The following is a 14,868-nucleotide window of genomic DNA, read 5'->3' on the forward strand; positions in this document are numbered from 1 at the left end:
CTAAAAGTCACAACTATTTTGTTTTATAACAAAACAAAATCTAGTGTTGACACAATTGATCAAATGTTTTGATAATTTCGGCTTTTGAAGCATTTGATCGAATGGTAAAAACCAACGGATGTAGTGCCCTCTGAAATATAATTATGAGTATACAGTCAAACCTCCATATATCAAACTTCCACATATCGAAATTTTCTATAAATCGAAACCCCAGCAAATTTCTATGTTCATTACATAGAAAAATTGTTTCTATATATCGAAAAAATTTCTATATATCGAATTTTTTTTTGAGACATTCGTAGATTTTTTTTCCTCTTTAAACTGTTTGTCTCATGAAAAATAAAGGTCACGGGGGGAAATGATGTTCACTAAAGGTTGCTACGAAACTCATAAGGAATCTGGGGTCGAAGGGTGTGTAGATAGGTCGTTGTTCAGGGGTCTGGCCAGAGGATATTTGGGTCCGTTAACAGACCCTTCACAAAAATCCGATCAACCAAAACCGACCTTTCACAAAATCTCGATCAAACAAAACAGACCTTTCACAAAATCCCGATCAAACAAAACAGACCCTTCACACAATTCTGATAAACAAGATCGGATCTGTCACAAATTGTTTATTGAAAGAGCAAATCTGAAAGCAAAATAACGCATATTTCTGTGTATAAACCGATAATTTTTGGAACCTTTTTTTAACTCAAATTAGAGGGATCAGCTTATACAAAATAGGCTAATTTTGAAAAGGAAAAAAAAGAAAAAATCGGCACTTTTGCGATGCTCCCGCAAGCGATAAATAATTGCTACTGCCAAATAAATATAATGGTTGTTTGTTTTATCACAGCTAATTAGCAACGGTGTTGTTGTAAACTTTTCTGAAAAGGCATTGGTAAGCACTTTTCTCCGCTCATGATTTAATAAACAATAATAATATATATCTGCGAAATGAACTTAGAACTGCAAAGGGATAGTAAGGGTGAGGAAAAAATATGATCGCTTCAGATAGGGTAACCAACTTCAAAACTATAACCACATGGCGTTGAACCTTTAATAATGACTTGATTAGAAAATATTCTCATCATTTTGTCGGCTTGTCAATATTTGCGTTTTTACGATGCGGTGCGATGTTTAATTGTTATTTTGGGAGAAAATTATATGGGTTTTGATTTTACGATGCTAACAAGGATGATTAACTTTAAATAAACTCTTTTAATTACCGTTTTTTTTCTTTAGATGTCTACATTTTGAAAAATGCAATCTTTTAACATCCGATATGAGAATCATATTTTGTTCTTTTTACAAGCTAACTTCGCTTTAATAGGATTCAAATAAATGAAAAGTCTCTTTATTTCTGTTAGAACTCTCATTTCAAGTTTTTGAAGCAAAATTCCATTTTCTGTTATGAGTCAAAAATTAAAATGCTGAATAGATGGTTTATTTTATTTTTATTATTATTATTATTTTTTTTTGGGGGGGGGGGGGGGGGGTCAACTGTGTCCACAGATATTAATGATATGTTATCATTGGACTCTAAAATGCAATTTTAAAATAATTTTATCAAAAATATTTCTTTTACAAGCCGTTTTTATACTTTTGATGCCTTCACTTTGAGAATTGCGATCTCTTTGCATCCGCTATGGGAATCCGATTTTTCGAATTTTTGATGATTATTACACTTTGTTAAGAGGTAAACAATTGAAATATCTTTTTATTTTTGTTAAAATCACGGAATTTATAAGTTTTAAACGAAATTCTGTGCTTTTTAAGAGTGTCTTGGATCAAAAAGTTGAATGCTGAACCCTATTCTGAATTTTGTTTTATTTATTTATATTTTTGTTACAATTATTTTAAATACTGTACAGAAATATATCTAGTATAACTTAACATAATGCAGAATGGTAGATAAATATTGATACTTGAAAGAGCGATGCCCCCCCCCCCCGCCAAATATCAGAAAAAAAATCCAGAATGATTTTCCCGTCATAGAAGAGTAAAAAACACTCAACTTTAAGTTTAATTGATGCAGTTTGTGCCATCTCTAAATTCTAAAATTTCGTTTTAACATTTTTTTTTTTTTTGCGAAATTTGATTTTTCACAAAATTAATTCACTTTTCACAAAATATTTGATTTTTCACAAAAAACGGACCCTGTGAAAAATCCTGGACAGACCCCTGTTGTTTCGTTCTAGAATTCTTAAATTCCCTCAAGTTTATTTCAAATATCTTAGTTGTAACCAGTAACATTATAAAATCAGTTTCAAGTCATCCCTTTTGTTCATAGGCGGATTTACGGGGGTGCCAGGGGGTGCGCCGCACCCCCAAAATTTTTGGTTGGGTTTTGAAAAAAAAATAGTTTAGTACATTTCACTCACAGAAACACAGTTGGGAGAAAACATTCATAGCTGCTACACTAGTAAATTTACTTGAATCCAGTGTATCACTACACGTCGCTAGTGCAAGAAAAACATAACTGTGCTCATATCAAGAATTAAAGTAATTTTGTCCATTTGGGGAAAAAAACACCTAATAAATAATTTCATGCAAATAAAGAAACTTCTCAAACAATTTATTGTTCAGTGCTGTGGTATTGTATAGAATAATTGCATGTTTTGTAATTGGGTATTTATTCGTACATCAATACCAATTCTTCTATTTTGAATAAACAATGGCTAATAAAGTCCAAAAAAAACATGGCTATTGCAAGAAACTTTATCAATAAAATCTACACCGAAATCAACCGAAAACCAACATTTTTAAGGTAAATTTTTAAAAAATTTTTGAAGGAGGACTTCTGTACATTTTGCTGCAGTGGTGCATCCAAGGGGGAGGGGGACAAAACTGGTGACCCTCCCCACAAAATGCTGAGTATTTCTTTAAAAAAAAATTCTTTATTATTGAAGAGAAGAAAAGATCTCATTTCGGAAAAACGCAGTTATTTTACGAATAAAAAAAGAATGTTCGGGAAAAATCTTAATTTCTTTCTAAAAGAAATATTGACATTTAAATTTTTCAACAGCTTCAGACTAGTGGTTGCGAATTGTAGGCCTCCTCCCCCCTCCTCACACAATCCTCTTTCTTTCATATCTCCCCCCTCCCTTTTTTTTCATTTTTTCTAATTCGTTTCCATCTTTTCTATTAGTCCTCAAAATTTTTCTTCTCCAAAGCCCTTTCTCCACAGCCAAAGTTATTACAGACTACCTCAAATTTCCCTTCTTGGGCTTCACTTTCACAAAATTTCCAAGGAAGATCTTCTAATCACCTAAATACATCGAAAATCGTTTAAAATTGCGTTTTTGGAGCTTCAGTTTTGAAAAACTGCAGTGTCCTTAACGTTACCAAATATGGTCTTACACTCATGTGTTTAAGAGTCATTTTTTTTAAGCTTGGACACTTTTGATAGTTGATGTCTTCGATTTTCGTAAAAATTTCAGGATGTGTTAGTGGTACTATGATAAGAAAAAGTGAAGTTTATTTTTTTAAAAAACTGATTTGTTTGCCCTTGAGTAGAGGTCAAAGTTTAAGAACGTGAGAAAAAAGAGCTTAATATATGATTGCTTTGCTTCAAAACCAATGGGTGTAGCAAGCCAATTTTTTTTATGTGGATACTACTTGATACTAGGTACATGCTAGCCGAAATATTTTGGTCGCTCATTCATGGCTTTGAGGGCAAAGGTCAATTGAAAATGCTATTTTTTAAACTTTTTTTGCCCTGTTTGGGCCCGGATATCTGCTAAAGCCGTGAATAACCCTCGAAAATAAGTATATACCTAACTACTCACCACAGTATAGTACTAAGAAAAACATGAAATAGCATGGGTTACTCTTTGCTTTAGCAGTTAAACGGTCTCAAAGTCGATGATTTTTTAAAAATAGCCAAGTTTAGACGTCAATAACTCTGATCGCGACGCATCAACAACTTTGGGACACAGCTGTAGTTATAGTCCAAGTGGTCTATTTTAAGGTCCAGGTTAGAAACCTATGGCAACTAATAAACTTTTTTAGTTATACGGCCTCAAAGTTGAAAATTTGAGCTATGATTTCAATTTATTTTTTTTTCAATTACTCTATGACTGATGAGTTAGTAACTTCGAGAAACAGTTGTAATCATACCCTAAGTGATGTAGTTGATGTAGATGACGTCAAGACAGCGTGATTTTAAATTTTGTTTCGTTATGGTTAACTGTCGTTTATAAGTATTTAAAAATAGTACTTTATTTTTCTTGAAGCCCAATCTATGTAGTTGAAGAATTAAAAAAACATAAATGCCGCTGTGAACCGTTGCTTTTTCCTTTGATTTTTTAACCTAGAAAAGCATATTTTTGCCCATTAAGGTCATGGTTAGCCTTATCAGCCCAGTGTCCTCACTAGGACACCGGGTGATGGGGTGGAGGATATGATCCTGTCTTGCCTACGCTAAACATATGTCTACGAACAGTGCTGAGTGACCAACAATCATAAAATGCCAATTTATCAGTGTCTTAAATGTGACAATTGTACTTTCACCTTTCCGCTGAAGGAAATTTGATATTTTTTACAAGTTTATTGAACGTGTCAAATGTGTTTTAATATGCTATCCTATTGGCAACAGAGAATGGTTTCTTTTCGGAGGTTTTTTTTTCAGAGTTGGAGACCAATGTTCCTAGTTTAGCCAATTTGCCTTTCTTTTTTAGAACAGTGTAGGAAAACGTAATTGAAAATTATATTTTTTCCATGGAAATATGTTATCTAATGAATGTGCAAAAGTTGGAGTAGTCAATCATAAATGAGGTCACGAACTTAGGATGGCCTTGTTTGGTGCACTAAGCATATTTTTTGTACTTCTCATATGCAACTTAGGGGTAAAGTAAAATATCAGACCTGAACAATAGCGGTCCACTAATACAGTGGTTTTTTTTCTGTTAAAAAAGAAAAAAAGTAAATCAACACGAAAATAGGTCTCAAACATTTTCTACCTTGATTCTTTGCCCACAATTTTCAGAAAATATTTTATTTGACTAACGAGAAAAAAATTATATTGATTATTTTTTGGAACTTGAATCAATTTTTGTCTACCTTACTTTCAATTGAACATATTTTGTTAAACTATATACAGTTTGTTACTAAACCACGTGTTAAGTCTCATTAAAATAGTACAACTATTTGAACACTAGTACTTGTAAACTACTTAAATGAAAAAATAGTTGGTTAACATAAAAAAAAGCAATACCTTACTTTTACACAATATCTGGCCAACATTCTCTCTGCTAAAAATTTTAAAAAAGCTGGTTGTTGATAGATTTTGTTTTGAATGCTCCTTGAATGAAGCCTTTCAAAGCTTCGGTTCAGTGTTGTTTGTTTAAAATGGCTACATCAGCCACTACTATCCGGTTTTATAGGTTTTACATATAATTTAATGCTGCCATCTATAAAATAAAGTACGAAACTTTAAAAAAAATCAGAAATACATTTTGAAAAGGGAGAAAACTCAACACGTGCTATTAACTATATTGAACAAGTAAAAGTTCGAATTAAAAATATATTTTTTTGAAATTTTAAAAGTGTCATGGGTATGAAGCAGATTCTAAAACTACATCACTTGGAGCACAATTACAGCTGTGTCTGAAAGTCTTGTTTTCGTGGATTAGCTTAGTTGAAACTTGACACTTTATGTTAAAATTACCATTTTTGTGAGACCGTTTAATTAAGCAAGATGATTAGATCCCAAAGTTTTCTGGCCTGAGTCTAAAACTATATCACTTTGAATGTAATTACAGATGTTTTTCTAAGTTACTAACTCACCAATCATAGAGTAATTGAAAAAAAAAAAGAAATTATAGCTCAAATTTTCAACTTTGAGGCCGTATAACTAAAAAAGTTTATTAGTTGCCATAGGTTTCTAACCTGGACCTTAAAATAGACCACTTGGACTATAACTACAGCTGTGTCCCAAAGTTGTTGATGCGTCGCGATCAGAGTTATTGACGTCTAAACTTGGCTATTTTTAAAAAATCATCGACTTTGAGACCGTTTAACTACTAAAGCAAAGAGTAACCCATGATATTTCATATTTTTCTTAGTACTATACTGTGGTGAGTAGTTAGGTATATACTTATTTCCGAGGGTTACTCACGGCTTTAGCAGATATCCGGGCCCAAACAAGGCAAAAAAAGTAAAAAAAATAGCATTTTCAATTGACCTTTGCCCTCAAAGCCATGAATGAGCGACCAAAATATTTCGGCTAGCATATACCTAGTATCAAGTAGTATCCACAAAAAAAAAAATTGGCTTGGTACACTCATTGGTTTTGAAGCAAAGGAATCATATCTTAAGCTCTTTTTTCTCACGTCCTTAAACTTTGACCTCCACTGAATTGCCAACAAGTCAAATTTGAGAAGAAAGAAGCTACACTTTGTCTTATCACAATACTAGCAACATATTCTGAAAGTTTCAGGAAAATCGAAGGTGTCAACTATCAGGCTCCCATTCACTTTGTCCAGCTTTAAAAAAAATGACTCTTAAGACTTTAATTTTGAAAAATATTCGAACAAGGGCCTCCGACCCCCTTTCTCTAATATCATCAAAGAGTTAATATTTTGGTTTTGAAAACTACTATTTCGAAATATTTAACTGGGAGAATCCTTTTTTTCAATACCATGGAGTATTGCAGAAGAACTTCATTTTAAGGACATCAATTTCGAAATTTTTCAGGGGAGACCTCCAGAACACCCCTTCCGGTAACAGCATCAAAAATTATCCTCCGTAGTATTTTTGAAACTTCAATTATGATAAGTTAAAGAGGTAGCGTGGGGGGGGGGGAGGGGGTACGTATTTCTATCTGCTTTTCAAAAAATCGATTGGAGATAGTCTAAGAGTCTCATTCCTAACCCAAACTTTAAATATGGACTATAATCACATTTATAAGACTAAAATTTCTAAAAATAGCATTGGAACCACACGTACCTTTTTGCCCCTAAAATATCACCAAGAACTGTTAAACTGCGTTTTCAAAACAACTATTTCAAATTTTTTCTGGGGCTGCTTGAATCCCATTCCAAACAGGTAGCTGGATTCACCCATTGCTTCTAATACCGACTTTCGTTTAAGACTTTTTTTGCAGTTTGAAATGTTAAGAATTGCCCATCCCCTAATCTTAATAAATATGGTTTACATCGCGTTTTTTAGACTTAAAAGTGTGTCCCGCCCTAAAATTATTTTCTGATTTCACCACTGCCTTGTTATTCCGGGAATACCCCCTTCCCCAGATCCCTGTTATTGTTGCACCCCCAAATATTTCGGTAAAAATCCGCCTATGCTTTTGTTCTGTTGATTATCGTTCCTAGTCGTTTTAATTGCAGTAAAAATCATTCAAGTTAAGTAGATTAAGTTTTTACTTTTCTCTCGATTTGTGAAAACGAAAATCCCTCAACGTTGCGGATCAAGTTGAATTGACAAAGAATAAAGATGTATAAAGGCGCAAAAATGTAATTTCTGTTATTTTTTTAATTAACTTTCAATAATTCCGATGCTCGTATAAATTAGAAATTAGGTTTCATACACGAAAATTAGCTTTATTTTTAATGTTTTAGGAGATTTTTTGGATAAAATAAGATCGTTTCTATATATCGAAATTTCTATATATCGAATTTTTTTCCGGCAATTTGCTACTTCGATATATGGAGGTCCGACTGTACTTAATTTCATTTAAAATCTTAATTATATCTGTAAATGTAATTTGAATAAATGTAAGTTATACGGAAACTTTCTTTGCGTCTAAGATCTGCAGTATGACTCGTATGTAATATGCAATGTTTTCAAGTGTTTATTGATTTTTGTTTATTTATTTTTTTTAAAGCACGAAAAAAAATTTCGGGCATGGAAAGTGAGTCTAACTTTTCGGTTTTATACCAAGAAAATAAGTGAAAAAATTGAAAAACGAACCTTTATCGAAAAAAAATCGTTTCTGAGGATTTTTTAGATTTTTTTTTTTTTGGGGGGGGGGAGGGGTACGCACTTGAGTGCTCTCAACTGGCTACAAATGTTCATGCTTTTAAACTATACACTTCTCTACCCCTTCAGAAGAGTATTAATGGTGAATGCAATGCTGCTTTCCCTATCACATATAAATTATTACTATGTAACTGCCGAAAACGTAATACAATTTGGGGGTGCGATGTGTAGGGGGAGGGAGAGTGATGGGGAAAAACAGTGGTCATAATTTGATTCAAGGGCTCATTTTACATGAGAATCATCAAAAATTGGTCTCTGAAGCATTCTGAAGGAGCATTTTTTGACGTGCATTGCAATGGGTACCCGGGTACCTGGTCATTAAACCTAGGTATAAGAATTTTAAATGATAAAAAAAGTCCCCCAAAATTTTTTTTTGAAAACACGGTTAGAACTTTCTTTAGTTCAGATTCATGCAAATCACAAGGATTAAAAGCAATTTCACCATGACCTAGTTACAAAGCGTAAAAATTATGATAAAAGTCGCAAAAAGGTACCCGGGTACCCGTCATTGACGCTAGGGTTAAAGAAATTTAAACCACAAAAAGAAAAACATATACAACCAAAGGTGGTGTGCAACAAGCAACATAAATATTTCAATTTTTAAACAAACTTTGCGAAACTTTTGAACCAGACTACTTCAACCCAGTTAGCAAATCTTCATCAAGCAGGATCAGTATGTTTGATATTTGGGGTTGGGGACCGACTAAGTGAAATCGTGGCACCAGGAGGGCTTTGTCAGCCATAAATGTAAAACATAAAAACTTATGGCATCCCTTATAACACAAGATATCTATTTAAATGAATCAATTTTCATAGTATGAACTACTGAGGCTCAAAATATACAGGGTAGTTATAATTAAAATTACCCTGTTTAGACCCCTCTAGTGACCATTCTACACATCGGATTTCAATGAAACTTGGAATATGGACTATATAGACCATGGGGAGCAGGATTATGCAATAAAAAAAAAGTTCAAAAATCGATGATAGGGGGTGCTCTACACACGTAAAACATCCGGCAACAACCAACGCTGCATTATGCAAATTAAATGAGCTATAAAAAGGTAGAAGTCCACTCATCTTCATCATGATGACTTAGGAAAAGAAAGAGCAAGCCTTACTGATCAAGGACTTCTGTCAGAAGGATAGTAATCTTACTGCCGCACTGCGTGAATATCGAAGGTTGAAAGGCATACGGAAAGGGCCCATGTCAAGGCAATCCTTGAAAGAGATGATAAATAAATTCGAACCAGGGTTCATACCTGTCGTGAACAGCTGCTCCCACGCTCGTCAAGGTCGCTTCTCACACCCCTCTTGACCCCTGACCGGATGTGGGGGCTCTTTTCGAATGGGGTTAGTGGGAACCGGGTGACTGGACGAAAGGGAGAGATGCGGAGAACAGGACGAGAGAAGGAAGGATGCGATTAGAGCTCCGGAGATGTCTTGTCTCTCGTTGACTTTCTTGGACATTTTTGTTTTTCGAGCAATCATACTATACGAGATGTAAATATTTTATGTGAATTGTGATGTGTCCCTTTTTCCTACTTCAATAAAAAAAAACTTGGGACTAAAGTGCTGATTCTCACTTACATATCGGAGCGGCAAACCATCCCAAAAGTATGGAAACTTACCCAACGCGGTACTCCGAATAAAACGACTATACGAAAGAGCAAATTCGCGACATTGGTGGCAGCGGTGAGGGATTGGTTTGGCTGCGACGATGATCTGATGATGAGAAATAGCTCCAACGGAGTGCAGTTTACAGATCTGGTTGCTGGCAAGGACTATAAGACGTGGCTCCGAATAATGACCGTTATTCAAGCCGTCTTCTGATGATGACGCCAAGATGTGGATCTAGTGGACCGTTATTCAAGCCGTCTTCTAATGATGATGCCGATAAGGGTATCCGATTGACTGTCGATTTAACCGTCTTCTGTTGATGACGTCGAGAAGTTGCGCCAGTGGACGACTGATGAGCCTCCATTCCGTTCGTAACGATGAGGACAGAAGAGCCCTTCGACTTGCCGCAAAGTGTTCTTTTTCGTGTTTTGTGGAAGAATTGGTTTCCAGCAGAAATTGTGTGCTGCTAGTGATTCGTGTGTGACCGTCTTCGTGGTGATTAAGTTGAAACTCTCATCTGTGCACGAGTGGTAGTGATGATCCCGAAGTCTTCAATCGAGTGTGGTGAGTGGCATTTGCTTCTTTTCATTTTATTTGCTTTTTGCAGGGATTCTATTCTATCTTTAATTGTGTGTGTGTCAGTAATGTTTAACAATGTATATTTAATAGAATTAGAATGCTCTAAGAGGTGGCAAATTTAAAAAAGAAATTTTAAAGTCATGCTTAAAGTAAAATATATTCTTATCTGTAATTCTGAATGCATTGGATGTTAATGAAATAGCTTTAACGTAAATGTATTTTTGAACATATTTAAATATTGTCACTCGGGAAAGTTTTAGTTGAAGTATATTTCTTTTTGCTGTTGTGTGTTAAAATAAGTAAATGAAATGGCTTTCCTAAAGAAAGGGAGAAAGGTAGATCTAATGGTGTTAGCAGAAGAAATGGGCTTGCAGGTTACACCTAACAGTAAAATTTGTGAGTTGATAAAACTAATTACAGAAAGTGATGATTTTAAAAAAGATGAAGAGGGGATAAAGGATATATATGGGAGTGTGGTGGAGGAAAGATTACGAAGGGAGGAACAGGAAAAAGAAGAGCTGGAGCGCGAACGTGAAAAACGAGAAAGTGAAGAGCGCATTGAATTGGCAAGAATCAATCAGCAGGGGGTATTGAGGGAACGTAGGAATTCTGATAGTGGAGAAAACTACCAGAGAGAGAGGACTTTGGAAGAGATAGTTAGAGCAGTTCGAGTCCTAACTCTTAGAGTCCCGAACAAAGCGGACGGGTGGAACCATTTTTTTCATAGTCTGGAAAGGGCATTCGTAAGCGAAAAGGTAGGGTCAGAACACAAAGCTAAAGTACTTATAAACCTTCTGGGAGAAAAGGCAGCCAATCTCTTAACCTATTTAGTTGACGACAAATATGATGATTATGCCGAATTGAAAAAAATAGTGCTTAAAGAGTATGAACCGTCTCCGCAGGTATGCTTAGAGAATTTTAGAAAGGCCAGACGGAGTGATGGGGAGACTTTTGGTCAATTTTCAACCCGACTGACCGCGTTATGGCAGTATTACTTGCAGTTAAGGGAAGTTAAAGATTTTGATACACTGAATCAGTTGATAATTGCCGACAAAATATACCAAGGGCTGGACGAAGAAACAGCGGTGCACATATGTGTACGACAAGAAAGCGGGTGGTTTAAGCCGGAAAAACTAGGTCGTGAATGCGATGTGTTTTTTTCTGCTAAGGGAAAATCATATGGAATTCAAAAAGGACGGGGGGCCGAATTTTCAAATGGAAAGCCTCGGGACGAAAAGGGCACGGAAAAGAAAAACTTTGCGTCAGTTAAAACCGCGGCGCCTCAGTTTGATCGGAGTAGGAGCAAACCAAATAATTTGGAATGCTATACTTGTGGTTCAAAATTTCACCTGAAGAGAAATTGTCCAAAGGAAAATTCACAAAGGAAAACTGTAACCTCGGAATTTAAATCAAGGGCCAATGTTAATCAGGTTAACACAACAGAAGGGTCTGTGGATGAGGAAGTGGTAGTCGCAAAGGTGGTTTCATTGGATATGCCTATTCGTAACCGAGAAAATCGGTTTTGCAAATTAAAAAGGGTGCCCGTTAGTGTGAATGGGAAGCATGCAAAGGCCTTATTGGATTCCGGGACGGAAATTACCGTCATTAGACGACAACTAGTAGAAAATATCCAAACTAAGGGAAAACCCGCAATATTTTTAAAGGGTATTTTTGGTGCAGCAGTAAAATGTCCGTTGGTGAATGTACCGTTAGGAATAGTAACGGAAGAAGGCATCAGCGCTCATCGAGAAGTGCTCTGCGCGATCGCGGATGAGTTAGCGGAGGAAATTTTGCTACCCCCGGAGATTTTTGAAATGCTTGGCGAGGGAGGGGGGATTTGCTCACCCACCCCAGCGGAGGAGTCGTTCTCAGGAGAAAAAACGAACCCTAGTAGGGCAAGAAAAGAAGAAAGGGAGGAAACTCAGCAGAGTTTGCCACGAAAGGGGCTTTCTGGTCAAGCGGTGGAAGAAGTAGTGGGGGAGGAAGATTTAGAGGTCACCTCGGGAAGAGATACGCGATCGGCGGATGGAGGGAGCCCCGGAAGAGAGCAGAATTCGGGGGAAAATGGGAAGGAAGAATTCGGTGGTCGAACAGCTGACCATTTTCGCCGGAAGCAGGAGCGGTGTGAAGGACTCGCTGAGGGATGGAAAAATGATAGACATAGTATGTCAATCTAAGTGAAGGTTTATTATCATTTTGTATGTTAGATAACATTTTACATATTTGCAGTTTTCATATCATTGTTCCTTAATGAACGCTAGAATCCGTGACGTAACTAGTCTTGGAATAGAGAACGGCACGTGTAGTGGGCGTTGCCCATGACGTGACTAATTTAACGTCGATTCTTCTTGAACATGTGACGTCACGTGCACACGCTTCGGGCTTGGCCACTGAAGATCACGATCAGGTAGCATTGAAGTGAAGATATGCTAATGAGAGTCTGAATATAAGCAAAGCTGTTATCAGTTGATCTCTCTCTCACTTCTTGCACAGCCTAGACGCGTTGGCTCATGTCAGGCAAGCCAACTTGCTGTCTGTTCAGCAAGCTTAGGCTGTTAGCCTTTTTTTTGTTTAATTGAAGTAGTATGATGTTTGTCCATTGAAGACTTCGTTCCTCATGAACGATAGTCGGGTCAATTGATAATACTTATTAGTCTAGGTCAACGGGGTATTTGCAATAACGATATACTTATCCTTATTTACTTTTTGTCAAAGCCATATACTTTGTTTTTTATCTTTTAATAAATTAATTGATGTTTAATGAGCTATTCGTCTTCAATTATACTGGTTTCACGAACTCCAATTTCACTCTGCTAAATGTATTACGTTGTTTGGGCAAGAGTTAGTTTCAATCATACCTTCCCATCCAACAAGGGGTTATGGGCCCAGGTTGCCTTTCCCCTGTAGAGTTCTTTGAAAGTGAATCAGTTGTAAATTTTTTTTGAGAATAAAATGTTATTTTTTTTTCGAGCAAATACCGCTGTGCAAGAAAGTTTTATTCGGGGAGGCCGTAACAAGCGATGTGTAAGAAAATGGTGTTAATCGTTTCCTTTACCGATGTTCTTCAGTCAAATTACGAAATTTCATAGAGATCTCGGACGCTTGTGGAAAAGCTACACTAGTTGATATTTGAAGCGGAAATTTTTTGGAAGTGAACTCTTTTTCTACCTAATGGAACTGTAGGATTTTTTTCATCCAAGACTCTTTTTATCGCGCATGCGAATTTAAAAGTCAAGATTTATAATGGCTACTACTGGGGTTACCATAGAGCCACTTACGAATGAAAATTATACGGAATGGGCAATAAATGCGAAATTCCTTCTTATGGACAGGAATGCGTGGTCCATTGTAGATGGATCGGAAAAAGTGCCCGTTATCAGCAAGGAAGCCGAAATCACCGCTAGAGATGTTCGCGATTATGAAATACGAAGAAGAGCCGCGCTGTCAATTATTTTTTTAAACATCAACCAAAGTTTAAAGAAAATCATTGAAAATATAGAAGATCCTGCGGAGTCATGGAAGAAATTAAGGGATAATTTCTTCCCTAATAATCGATGTGTTCAAATGCAAAATTTTAATCAATTAAATCAGTGCCATCTTGAAAAGGGCGAAAAATTAAATTTATTCGCCGCTCGCCTTCAACGAATTTTTGATAACATAAAATTAGCTTATCCAGAGTTTCCCGAGGATTACCTGACGTTTCACCTTCTCCAAAATTTACCTCGATCATATGACAATATTGTCCAGAACATTCTCACACGTCCTGCACCTGAGTTTAGATTCGATAAGGTTGTCATTGATCTGATAGTAGAAGAGGGTCGCCAGAACCTTAATATGGAGAAAGAAGCCAATTCATACGCTTATATGACAAAGATTATCTGCCACTCGTGCGGCGAACAGGGCCACATTAAGCGTGTATGCCCAAACCGGAAAAAGTGTCATCCACCACGGAACCACCAAACGACTCAACGAGGTTATCCCCGAGAAGTCTCACCCCAGCAGAGGAGTGACAGACCCAATCGATGGAACCGAAGTAGAAACCGAAGTCGAGGTCGCCGATGGAATTCCAAAGGATGGAGACGGTCTTTTTCCAACGACAGACGTGAGTACGAATTATATTTTGTCTCTGAAGCTAATTTAAGTCATTCAGGCACAGGGCGATCTAGGAACCTATTTACCTTTGATACAGCCGCCTCTCATCATTTTTCCTTTAGAAAGGACTGGTTCGTGAATTTTGAGAAAATTCGGGATGTTCGTATGGCGGTAGCAGTAAAGGAGAAAACCTTTCCAATTGTCGGAAAAGGAGATGTTAAAGTTAATTTTGGTGAAAAAACTGTAATTTTACAAAATGTATTGTACTCTCCCCAATTACGTCGTAATATTTTATCTGGTACTAAATTTGACCAGGGAGGTGCAAAATTTGTAGGGGGAGGAGGTTTCGTGGAGGTATCTAGCCAGAAGGGTCTAATTTTTAAAGCAAAACTTGAAAATGGCATGTATATTGTTGAAACTGTGGATAATGAAATCTCTGAGAATAATCATGTAGATAAGAATCCCATTCCTGAAAATAATTCAGTAGATTTGGGAACTTGGCATAAGCGATTTGCTCATGTGAACGTAGATTCTATCAGACAAACCGGTGATTTAAAATCCGTTAATGGTTTACCCAAATTTAAAAGTATAAAACTA

General features: G+C 36.3%; 1 protein-coding gene across 1 annotated transcript in view; it reads right to left on the reverse strand.

The window, feature by feature from the left end:
* LOC129218489 (aprataxin and PNK-like factor) overlaps positions 1–14,868 on the reverse strand; it is a 67,802-nt gene that overhangs the window by 1,410 nt on the left and 51,524 nt on the right. The window lies entirely within an intron of this gene.

Source organism: Uloborus diversus, chromosome 3 (assembly GCF_026930045.1).
Source record: "Uloborus diversus isolate 005 chromosome 3, Udiv.v.3.1, whole genome shotgun sequence".
Taxonomy (NCBI): Eukaryota; Metazoa; Arthropoda; class Arachnida; order Araneae; family Uloboridae; genus Uloborus; species Uloborus diversus.